This window comes from Meriones unguiculatus, chromosome 2 (assembly GCF_030254825.1).
Source record: "Meriones unguiculatus strain TT.TT164.6M chromosome 2, Bangor_MerUng_6.1, whole genome shotgun sequence".
NCBI lineage: Eukaryota > Metazoa > Chordata > Mammalia > Rodentia > Muridae > Meriones > Meriones unguiculatus.
Window position 1 is genome coordinate 126,300,371 of NC_083350.1, and position 10,111 is coordinate 126,310,481.

The following is a 10,111-nucleotide window of genomic DNA, read 5'->3' on the forward strand; positions in this document are numbered from 1 at the left end:
CCAGGCCGCACCTTTAACAGCTAAGAAGTAACAGCTAGCATTTCGTCAAATACCTGCATGCTCCTGAGCTGTGCCTTACCCTCTGTAGCTCATGTGACTCTCTGAGGACTCCTGAAGTAGGTCCTGTTGGGTATTTGTATTGCAGATGGGGAATCAGGCTCAGAAGCAATGAGCAGCTGGAGTTAGCAAACAGGGTGGGGTGGAAACAGCACCCACATAGAGCCTTGTAAGCCATTTCCTGCTAAGAAAGTGCCACCCTCTCATATCCCAGCCCCCCCACTTCCCCACTGGCTGCACCCACCTAGAGGGGACCCAGTTTCCTAATAGGAACGGAGGCCCTGCATAGGTTATTGGGAGCCTTGTGAAGAGAAGCCGGAGTCAGAGCCAGACAGCAGATTCCAACCCCTGGCTCCACATTACGTGACCTTGCCGAGCTTGTTTTCCTACCTCAAAGGGCCCCATAAAGTCACAAACTGTTCCCTTGGTCAGGCCTACAGGTGGGCATGGGGGAAAGGTGAGTCAGCCCTGAAGGAGGAGGAGTGGGTAGGTGCCCTGTAACTTCGGAATGGGGGAGGGTTGAGAATGACGGCAGCGGCGGCAAAGAATGCCCCAGAAACAGCTTGTGGCCTGAGCTGGGAGGGCAGCCCAACAGTGGAGTCCGGCTGGCTCCGGACGAAACGGCTGCGAGTGCTCTCCTGAGAGACGTCATTTCAGTGCAATGAGCCAGGAGCCAGGAGTTCTTCCACAGACTCCTCCACAGGCTGGCCTTGTGACCTTTGGCCAGACACTAGCCTTCAGTGACTTCTGCTTTTCCACTGAAAATACAGACAGTGATAACAACTAGGGAACACTATGAAGGGGGCCAGATAGGTAGTTGGATGACTGGATCACTTGCCCAGGCTTCTGGTCCATTTCTCTTAAGCCCCACCCCCTTCTTTCCTAGTCTTTCCACAGGAGAAAGAGGATACAAAACCCTGTTAGCATTACTGGTGTCATTAATCAAAATATTGACTTTTCCAAACCGTCTTTATCCAAGGAAAAGGCAAGGTAGGATCCAGCTGTCACTGAGTGAATTTTTAGACATCAGATGGAAGTTTTGGGTCTCCCCAGGTCTTAGTTAGGGTTTTTATTGCTGCAGCACACCACCATGACCAAAAAGCAAGTTGGGGAGGAAAGGGATTATTTGGTTTGCACTCCGGAATTGCTGTTCATCGGGGAAGAAACTCAGGAACTCAAACAGGGCAGGAACCTGGAGGTAGAAGCTGATACAGAGGCCATGGAAGGGTGAGGTTTAAATTCCTTGTGGCTTACTTAACCTGCTTCCTTATAGAACCCAGGACCACCAGCCCGGGGATGGCACCACCCACAATGGGCTGGACCCTCCCCCATCAATTACTAATTAAGAAAATGCTTTACAGTTGGGTCTTACGGAGGCATTTTTCTCATTTAATCTTCTCTCCTTTCAGGTAACTCTTTGTGTGTCAAGTTGACATAGACTAGCCAGCGCATTCCAGAGCTTGTGCTTAACAAAAGTGGGAGGCTCTGGGTCGGTTGCCTGAGGACAGTTCCATAAAGTATGTATTTTTTTTTTCTAAACGTGTGCATGTATTTATTCGGTAGAACATTGTCAGTCATTGTAAGGAGACATTTATAAAAACAATGATGTAATGTTAGGCTCAACTCTCAGCCCTAATGTGAAAGAGAAAAAGCAGAGCCCCAAACCTATGGAATCTAACTACATAAAAATTGTGATTCTGCACAGAGAAAGCCTGGGGGGGACTACCAAAAATGAATAATTGATTGGAGTGGTGAGATTTCGAGTTAGTTAGGATAGTTTAGTGAACAGTATCCTGGAGGCATAGCTCAGTGGGAGAACAGTCACCTAGCGCGGTCAAGGCCCTGGGTTCAATCCCTAGCGCCGAGGAGAAAAACAGAGCTCCATAGCAAACAACACCATGATATGACATATACTCAGAAATACTGAAAATAGAAAAAGAGGGAGTTTCAACATTCTAAAAAGCACGTACGGAAAACTGATGACACAGGCAATTCAGTTCCCTGTTGATATGATTTCAGGCTGGCGATAGATCTTCTCTTTACATAGCACTAGATTTGAAGATTTAGGGTTTCCTAAGGCCTTTAGATGCCATCTGAGGCTCTGTCAGCAGCACACGTGTGCCATTAACCCATGCCAAGAGGCTTTGCATTGAGATTGGTGTTTCGTGAGGAAGAGCTCCCCAAGAGCCTCTGGATAAATACCGAGATCTCCATGAGTCTGTGGACAGAGAGCAGCGTGGCTACCCTATGCCTCAGAACTTTTACCTGGTGATAAATCAGGCACACGCTTCATAAATGTTTACCAGGTGCCTAAGTGATTCATTTCCCCCACAGTGCTCCGGGGACTCTGAGAGCCTCCTTGGCTTAATCACCATCCTTTGTGGGCTTTTCTCAAGGAGCGCTCACAAAGCTCCTATTAAATAGAGAGCTAATAATTATGTCATCCCCATCCCTCAAAGAAAAGGTCGATTTCTAAAACCTGTCAACTGTGCTCTTAAAGGAAGAATGGAAATGGAAAGTTCTGACGAGGCCACCACTCCTCTCCTTGATGGGATGTATGCCCAGGGTCTCTGATCTCAAGGCACCCCTCTTCCTTGCACCCTTGAAAAGCAAGCATGGCCGGTCACAGATGGTTCAAGGAATTTTATGAGTAGTGTGATTCAGCTGGCTCAGTTTGCAGATTTGTAAAAAAAAAAGAGGTCTGAAAGTGAACTGACTCACCTAAGGTCATACAACACATCAGCGTTTCAGCGACAAAGCCAGGCGCCCCCACTTCTGGAGGACTAGAGATGACACCCACAGCCGCGGGCACTGGGCTTGCCATCCCTGAGCTGCACCCCCAGCCCAGGAACCTTTCTTTTCTTTGGAAATGTAACTCATTCTGAGATCGATCAGCTCAGGTTATTACTTTAAATTAACAGACCTCTAATCCCCGGCATGGTAATTTAAACGGGCTGAATGAAATGTGAGAAGGTGTGATGTGGCATTTCCATGATTGTGGGTGTGAGACTGCTCAGTTAGGATGTGGGGTGCAGGTCTAGAAGTGGCTGGGGGGTGAATAATCAAACTTGAAACCTCACTCCTCCCAGACACCTCAGGAGAAGGTGGGATGGTGTCCTAAGTCCCTAGTTGAAGTCAACCCTCCCTTGGATCTTGAGTGATTTTTTTTTCGAGACAGGGTTTCTCTGTGTAGCCTTGGCTGTCCTGGATTCCCTTTGTAGACCAGGCTGGCCTTGAACTCACAGAGATCCGCCTGCTTCTGCCTCCTGAGTGCTGGAATTACAGACGTGCTTGAATGATCTCAGAGGAGAGGTGCCGATGCCCTCTTTCCTAAGTTGGATGTCCTAGGATGAAGCCTGGCCTTGACCAAGGTGGGTGGTGAGACTCCTCACAGCGGCTTTCTAGTGGCTTTCCTGACGGCCCACTGGACCCGTCAGCACGTAGTCTTCTTATGAGACAGGATGGCCCCTACCCCAGGACAACAGCGATGCGTTGACTACCTTCTCCCCGACCCTGAAGAAACCCTTTGGAGCTCAGCTAGGATTTCATCTAAAGGACAAAGGGCTCCCAGGTTGGCACCTTCATCAACAGGTGGTTCCTGACTCTGCCGGTCATCCATCGGGACTTCAAGGAAGGACCAAGTTCTGCCATGTACATGTGGAATCCAGGATACCAAATACAGCAAGGGTGCTGAGATCAGCACACGTGTGTGCTCCTTTCCCTATAATTCTCATCACGCTAAAGAGGATCGTGTACTAGAGAGCTGCACCCCTTGCCTTCTACATGCCACAACACGCTAGGTGAGCCCTAGGGAAGGCAGTTGGGGATTCTCTCAGTACCTCCGTGGCTCAGCAGCTGAGGAAGATGCCAGTTAAAGAACTGCATTGCCTAAAATTTACTATCCTCTTACTATCCTTTTTGTTATCCCCACAAGTTCCATTTTATGAAAGGAGAAGAATGATGATGTCCAGCTATGCCTGGCTTGGGACAATCCAGCTTAAAACTGTACATGGATGGATTGCATGGGCCAGGTGTTCACACATCTTATCCCTTTCGTTTCAGAACTCGGTAGAGAAAAGTCACGGACAGTTGTCTGATGCACAAGGCCATCTCAGCGTCCCCTGGTATCAACACAAACCGCAGCCATGCTGAGCACTCTGAGACACTGTTTTTCTGTTTTTGTTTTACCTCCTTCTTATTATTTTCCTGCAAAAGGAAAGCGTGTGTGTGTGTGTGTGTGTGTGTGTGTGTGTGTGTGTGTTGGGTACGGTGCCTCGTGCCTATAATTCTAGCTCTTAGAGGAGGCAGAAGCAGGAAGAGCCTTGTAAGTTTGAGAGAGTTCTATAAAGAGAGAGTTCTAGGGCAGCTATAGCAAGAACCTGCCAGGAAAGAAAAGAAGAAAGAAAGAGAGAGAGATTGAGACCCACAAGTATACCAGAGAATTAATCACCATTAACATGTATGTATATTTCGGGACCTTCAGCCAGCACTTCAGGTAGACAGGATTATAGAGCAATGGTGTGCAGAGGTGAGCTCTGGCCAGGACCAGGACTGCTGTGGTTTGCCGTTCTGCTTCTTTGGCTCCTCTCATCGAACAGTCTTGAACCATTCCACCCAGATTCATGATGAGAGTTGACCTCTATCAACCATCTTCACCTTGGGTATATTCAGCAGCTCCTGAATTGTGAGGAAGTACATTTCTGTTGTCTAGGCAACCTACTCCATGGCATCTTCTTTGTGGCACCCCAAGCCAAGTACCGGAGTTTGGAAGTAGGAAAACAGGTGCAGCTTGGTAACAGTATGTAGACACATGGAAGTAGCCGGGCAACTGGCTAATGGATGGAGTCCTGCAAGTCTGAGGTGAGGATGCCAGAAGTTCTGGGTTCTGCTGAGGGCTTGCTTCCTGGCTGCAGATAGCTGCTGCCTTCTTGTCCTCATCCCTCTGTGTCCTTGTGTGGCTTTTTCTTAAAGAGGGATCTCTCTCTTTCTCTCTCCATTCCTCCCCCACCCCAACCCTGCTTCAGTTCTTGAAGAAAATGCCCTCAGTGACCTCATAGGAAACTCAATTAACTCCCAAAGGCCATTTCCAAATAGTATCACACTAAGGGTCAGAGCATCAACTCATGAATTTTAAGGGAACACAAATGTTTGGTCCACAGCACAGGGGGAGGCCTGACCTGGGAAAGCATGCAGTATGTGGCAGGCACTTATTCCTTCCTCCCGTCTTCTGTCTCTACTATACGCCACAAACAACCATTTTCTTTTCCATCTTAAAAGGACTCCCCCTGTATGCCAAAATGCATGAGTGACATAGGAGCGGCTGAGCGCCGATTCCTCCCGCATCCTTGGAGACTTTCTTCAAATTTCACTTGCTGCTAACTTACGAACATTTCCCCACATCAATAATATTTCCCTAAAACTATATTTTCAGTCTCTTGAGAAGCCTGAAATTTTTCATAAAGCATCATTTATTCAACAAACTTCCTGTTGTTGGAAATGTGTGTTGTTTGCAACTTTCGATGGCCAGATAACAAGGTTGCAGGGCCAGGGAGCTGGCTCAGGGGCTTGCTGCAAAGACACCACCCGGGTGCAATCTCTGAGGCCCACTGGTGACTGCTGTAAGTTGCTGTCTGATTTCCAGGTGCACACTTGGAGGCCTGCAGGAGCAGACACAATAAACAAGCATGAACACATAAGTAAATGTCATTTTAAAATGGGAGATTACAGCAAATGGCTCAGAATAATGGTTAAATGTTTTGCTCATCTGTTCCTTTTTCCAGGATAAATTCTTAGGAACAGAATTGATGGGAAAAAATAATGCGAATATGTTGCTGTTTTGTTCTGAGACAGCGTCTCCTGAAGGCCCCACTGGCCTTGGACGTACTGTAGATATAAGTACGACCTTAGACACTTGATTCTCCTGCCTCCACTTCTGAAGTATCACTTCTGAAGGACTGCAGGATTGCAATGCCCAGCATTTTGTGTTTGGTTTGTGGTACTAAGGATTTAACTCAGAAGGCATACCAGGCAAACGCTCTGGAGTGAGCTGTGCTGAGAACCTGGAATGTATTTTGAAAGCATTTAGTACATAATTCCTGCTCAGCTCTAGACAAGCTGCTTTCATGTTCCGGTCCACCAATCAGAGTTGTACCTTGTTCACTGAGGGTTAGCGTTCCGCCGCTTCCTTCATCCAAGCCTTGTTAGATAAATCACAGAAAAGAACATGGAGGTGGGAAGAGGCAAAACTCAAAGGGGTTTTCTTGTCCCTGTATTTCTTACTCCAGACAGACTAGACTTCAGACATTTCCTGTGCTCCCTGCCAGGGTGACCTAACTCAAAGTTAGGTCTCGGAGTCTCAATCTCTCTCTCATATATATATTTGAGTGTATATACACAGAAGCATGTATGTGTATACACACACACACACATACACACACACAAACACATTTATATATTTATATATGAGAGAGACCTTATCACAGAGAAGGTTGATAGCTTCTTTGCCCTTCAGTGACGTTGAGTTGGAAATGATAAACCAGGAGAAATCCAGTCAGAGGCTTTTAAAAGGCAACCCTGGTTCTCCCTCCACATTTGGGACAGTATCCTCTAACAGAAACATTAAACAGCTGGCAAGCAAATTTCCTGGATTGGCAGAGACTTGTCTCAGGAGTTTTACAGACATTACATGCTTCGGTGTTTTTATCCTTTGTTCCAAACATTTAACTATCTTACCTGCCTCCAGGAAAAGGGGTCCAGAGAGCCTACTGTCATCCGCTTATTCATCTCTTCTTTCTCCCCCTATTTAGAAAAAAAAAAAAAAGAGATTATAATATAATTACAACATTTCTCCCGTCCCTTTTATCTCTCCAAAACATCCCCTCCTTCAAATTTGTAGCGTCTATTTTCACTGATCATTGTTGGTATATGTATGTAGATGCAGAGTCTCTCTTCTTACAGGCAACAATAGTGGCCGATGCCTAGTGGCTGCCTACTCTACAACGGCTGTATAGATATTTGCTGCCTCTCTAGTTATTTTGCATTTGCTAGCAGCCTTTTGTTGTAGCTAGCATCACCATCGTTAAGTGCCAGCTTTTGTACAGATGGAGAAGCGAAGGCACAAGAAGTTAGGTAAGTCACAACCAGTACAGAACAGACCTACAAAGACAGCCTGGCTCTAGACACCACAACTTGTAGCTCCTGACTCTCTCTCAGCGCTAGCTGAGACGTCCCACCCAACAACACTTTTGATTTGATGAGCTGGTCATGGTGGCACAGACCTGAAATCCTAGCACTTGGGAGACAGAGGCAGGAGAAACACAGGTTCAAGGCTGCATAGTGAGACCTGTAACAACAGCTACAGCAAAGCCATTGGTTGTAAGGACAGTGGCCAGGCCCCTCCTCTACTGCTGCAGAGGCTCTTTCATGGGTAAGTGTCCATCCCTTTGTCCACATCTTGCCTTCCTACCTATTATTGTTCTTTGTTTGTATGTTTATCCGATTCCATGTATTTAAGGCCACTTCCCTGAAGCCTCTGTCTGGATGTGGTTTTGGGTTCTCTCACCTGTGTTTAAGAATTTATGTCATCCCTGTGGTTCAGGCTGGCTGGTCCCTTTCTCTGCCTCTCGGCCCAGTTTTCAAGCTAACAATGATTACTTTATATTTCATCTGTACTCATAGTTCATTATGACTGTGACCACAACAGGTGTGACATTCAGGAAGCAGCCTATAAAATTGATTTAGTAAACACATTCCTGTGTTGATGAAAGGTGCATTATTCACTCAGACCCAGGGGAGACCTTTCCTTAGAAGCTTCAGGGGAGCGGGGGACAGAGAGCATCACACAGTCGGCATGTGGGCATTAAGATTCCTCATAAAGCTTCTTGTTTGTTTGTTTCCCTCTCCTCTGAGGCCGGCAGCAGGGCCTCCCTTGGGACTGTCGACATTCAGGAGGAGAGTGAGTAGATTCAAGTGGCAGCGACGACTCGGGGGCCCAGTCTTTGACCAGGTTTCAATTGCCCATGCAGAGACCTGCATCACTCAGATCCTCCCGACCCGAACGCTAACTTCATTCTGTGGGGAGGAAATCTTGGTAGCTGTGTCAAGCCACGGGTGAGAAGCTATTCCAGGACAAGCTATCAGTCAACCTGAACAGGAGGGTGATCTACCCCCAGGGATTTTGGGGAGTGTCTGATAGGGAGGAGAAGATACAACTGAAGAGGTAAAAGACGGGCTGTGGCCTCAGCTTAGACTAAGATCCTTCGTGATCTCACAAATGTGATGGTGATTTCACCCAAGGTTCTTGATCTACGTGGAGGGCCCCTCAGTTGTAGTCCTTCCTTTCTTAGGTAAGTGTACATGCATTGTGCTTATAGATTTATATACAGATGCACAAATGTAATCACATTTTTTTCTTATTCTGTATTTTTTTCTTTCTTCATGCCTACCACCCCTCTCTTTCAGTTCTGGAGCTCAAAGCCAGAGCCTGATACATACTAGGGGAGCACACTGCCACTGAGCTGTATCCCCGACCCTCTCCCTTTTCTCCGTGCCTCTCTTCTCTGTCCCCCTTTCTCGAACAAACTGTCTTCCAAGGACAACATGTCATCTCCATGTCTGTAGCCCCTGATGTTCTGTCAGTGTTCATTTAATCCGGCTTACATGCAAGCACATTCATGCACATACGTTTCATACAGGTTTTCATACGGGTTTTTCTAACAAAGGTGGGGTCAGGTTCGTCTGACTTTCTAGAGTTTGCTTTCCTTACCCAGTGGTCTTCGCAGAAACCCCTTTAAGTCAACGTGAACAGCCGTGCTGCAATCTTTCTCCGAGCTTCATGTCATTACATGGCGCGAGAAAGGCCACAGTTTCACTGGACTCTTCCCCATTGGTCCACATTCATATTGTTTCCAGACTTTTCCCACCAAGAGTAAAGCCGTGACGAAGGCCCATGTGATTTTTATTTTATTCTTGAAGGCTAGATTCTCAGGAGTGGGATAATAGATCAAAGTGTACACACGTTTTTATTACTTATTTTTTTTGGTAGTTACATGTATAGAACGAGCATGTTCATAGTCACTTTTACCCTCTTCTCTCCTACTTTTGCTGGCTCCCTTCTCAACTACTGTCCTTCCTACCCACATTTGCATGTTGGCATGTGTGTAGGTGTCTGTGTGTGTGTGCACATGTCTGTGTGTCTATGTGTGTGCATGTGTGTATCTGTGTATGTGCATGTGTGTCTCAGTGTGCATATATGTCTGTGTGTATCTGTGTGTGAGTATCTGTATATGTATGTCTATGTATCTGTGCGTGTCTCTCTGTATGTGTATATGTGTGTGTGTCTATCTATGTCTATGTGTGTGCCTCTGTGTTCGTGTCTGTGTGTGTATATCTCTCTCTGTGTATCTGTGTGTGTGTCTCTCTGTGTGTATCTGTATGTGTACGTCTATGTATCTCTGTGTGTGTCTCTCTGTGTGTATCTGTATGTGTATGTCTGTGTATCTCTGTGTGTGTATGTCTGTGTATCTCTGTGTGTGTCTCTCTGTGTGTATCCGTGTGTGTGTCTGTGTCTGCAGTTCCTGTGCAGGCAGCCACAGCTGCTGTGTGTTGGCGATGGCTACAGCTGTGCAGTATCCGGGAGACAGTGTTTCACAGCGCTCCTCCATCCCCTGACTCTTCTGAACTTTCTTCCCTGGCTTCCGTGATGTTCACTGAGCCCTGAAGGATGTGATGTCAGTGTTTTATTAAGGCTGAGCATGCAACAGCTAACTTATTCTCATCACTCTGGCCAGTTATGAGGCAGTGTTAACATTTGCTTTGTGAAAATAAAAAAGTTTCTCTGCCCTGGGCCAAGGGCAGCACTAGGCTGGGCACGAACCTAACGTTTAGGAGGGCTGCTGGGTTCCAGCTCAGTCCCAACTTGATTTCTGTGCACACACATCTTCAGTGGATCTTACCGTTTTTGTTTTTGTCTCTTGTTTTTTTTTAAATCCTTATATGGGGGTGGGGTGGGGAGGGCTGAGACAGGGTTTCTCTGTGTAGCCCTACTTATGCTGGA

The 10,111-nt window shown here is 46.7% G+C and overlaps 1 long non-coding RNA gene across 1 annotated transcript; it reads left to right on the plus strand.

The window, feature by feature from the left end:
* Window positions 1–5,915, plus strand: LOC132652184 (uncharacterized). The gene is made up of 3 exons (XR_009589660.1): window positions 1–116; window positions 1,467–1,574; window positions 4,769–5,915. It is a non-coding gene; the product is annotated as an uncharacterized LOC132652184 (long non-coding RNA).
* Window positions 5,916–10,111: the final 4,196 nt, after the last annotated feature.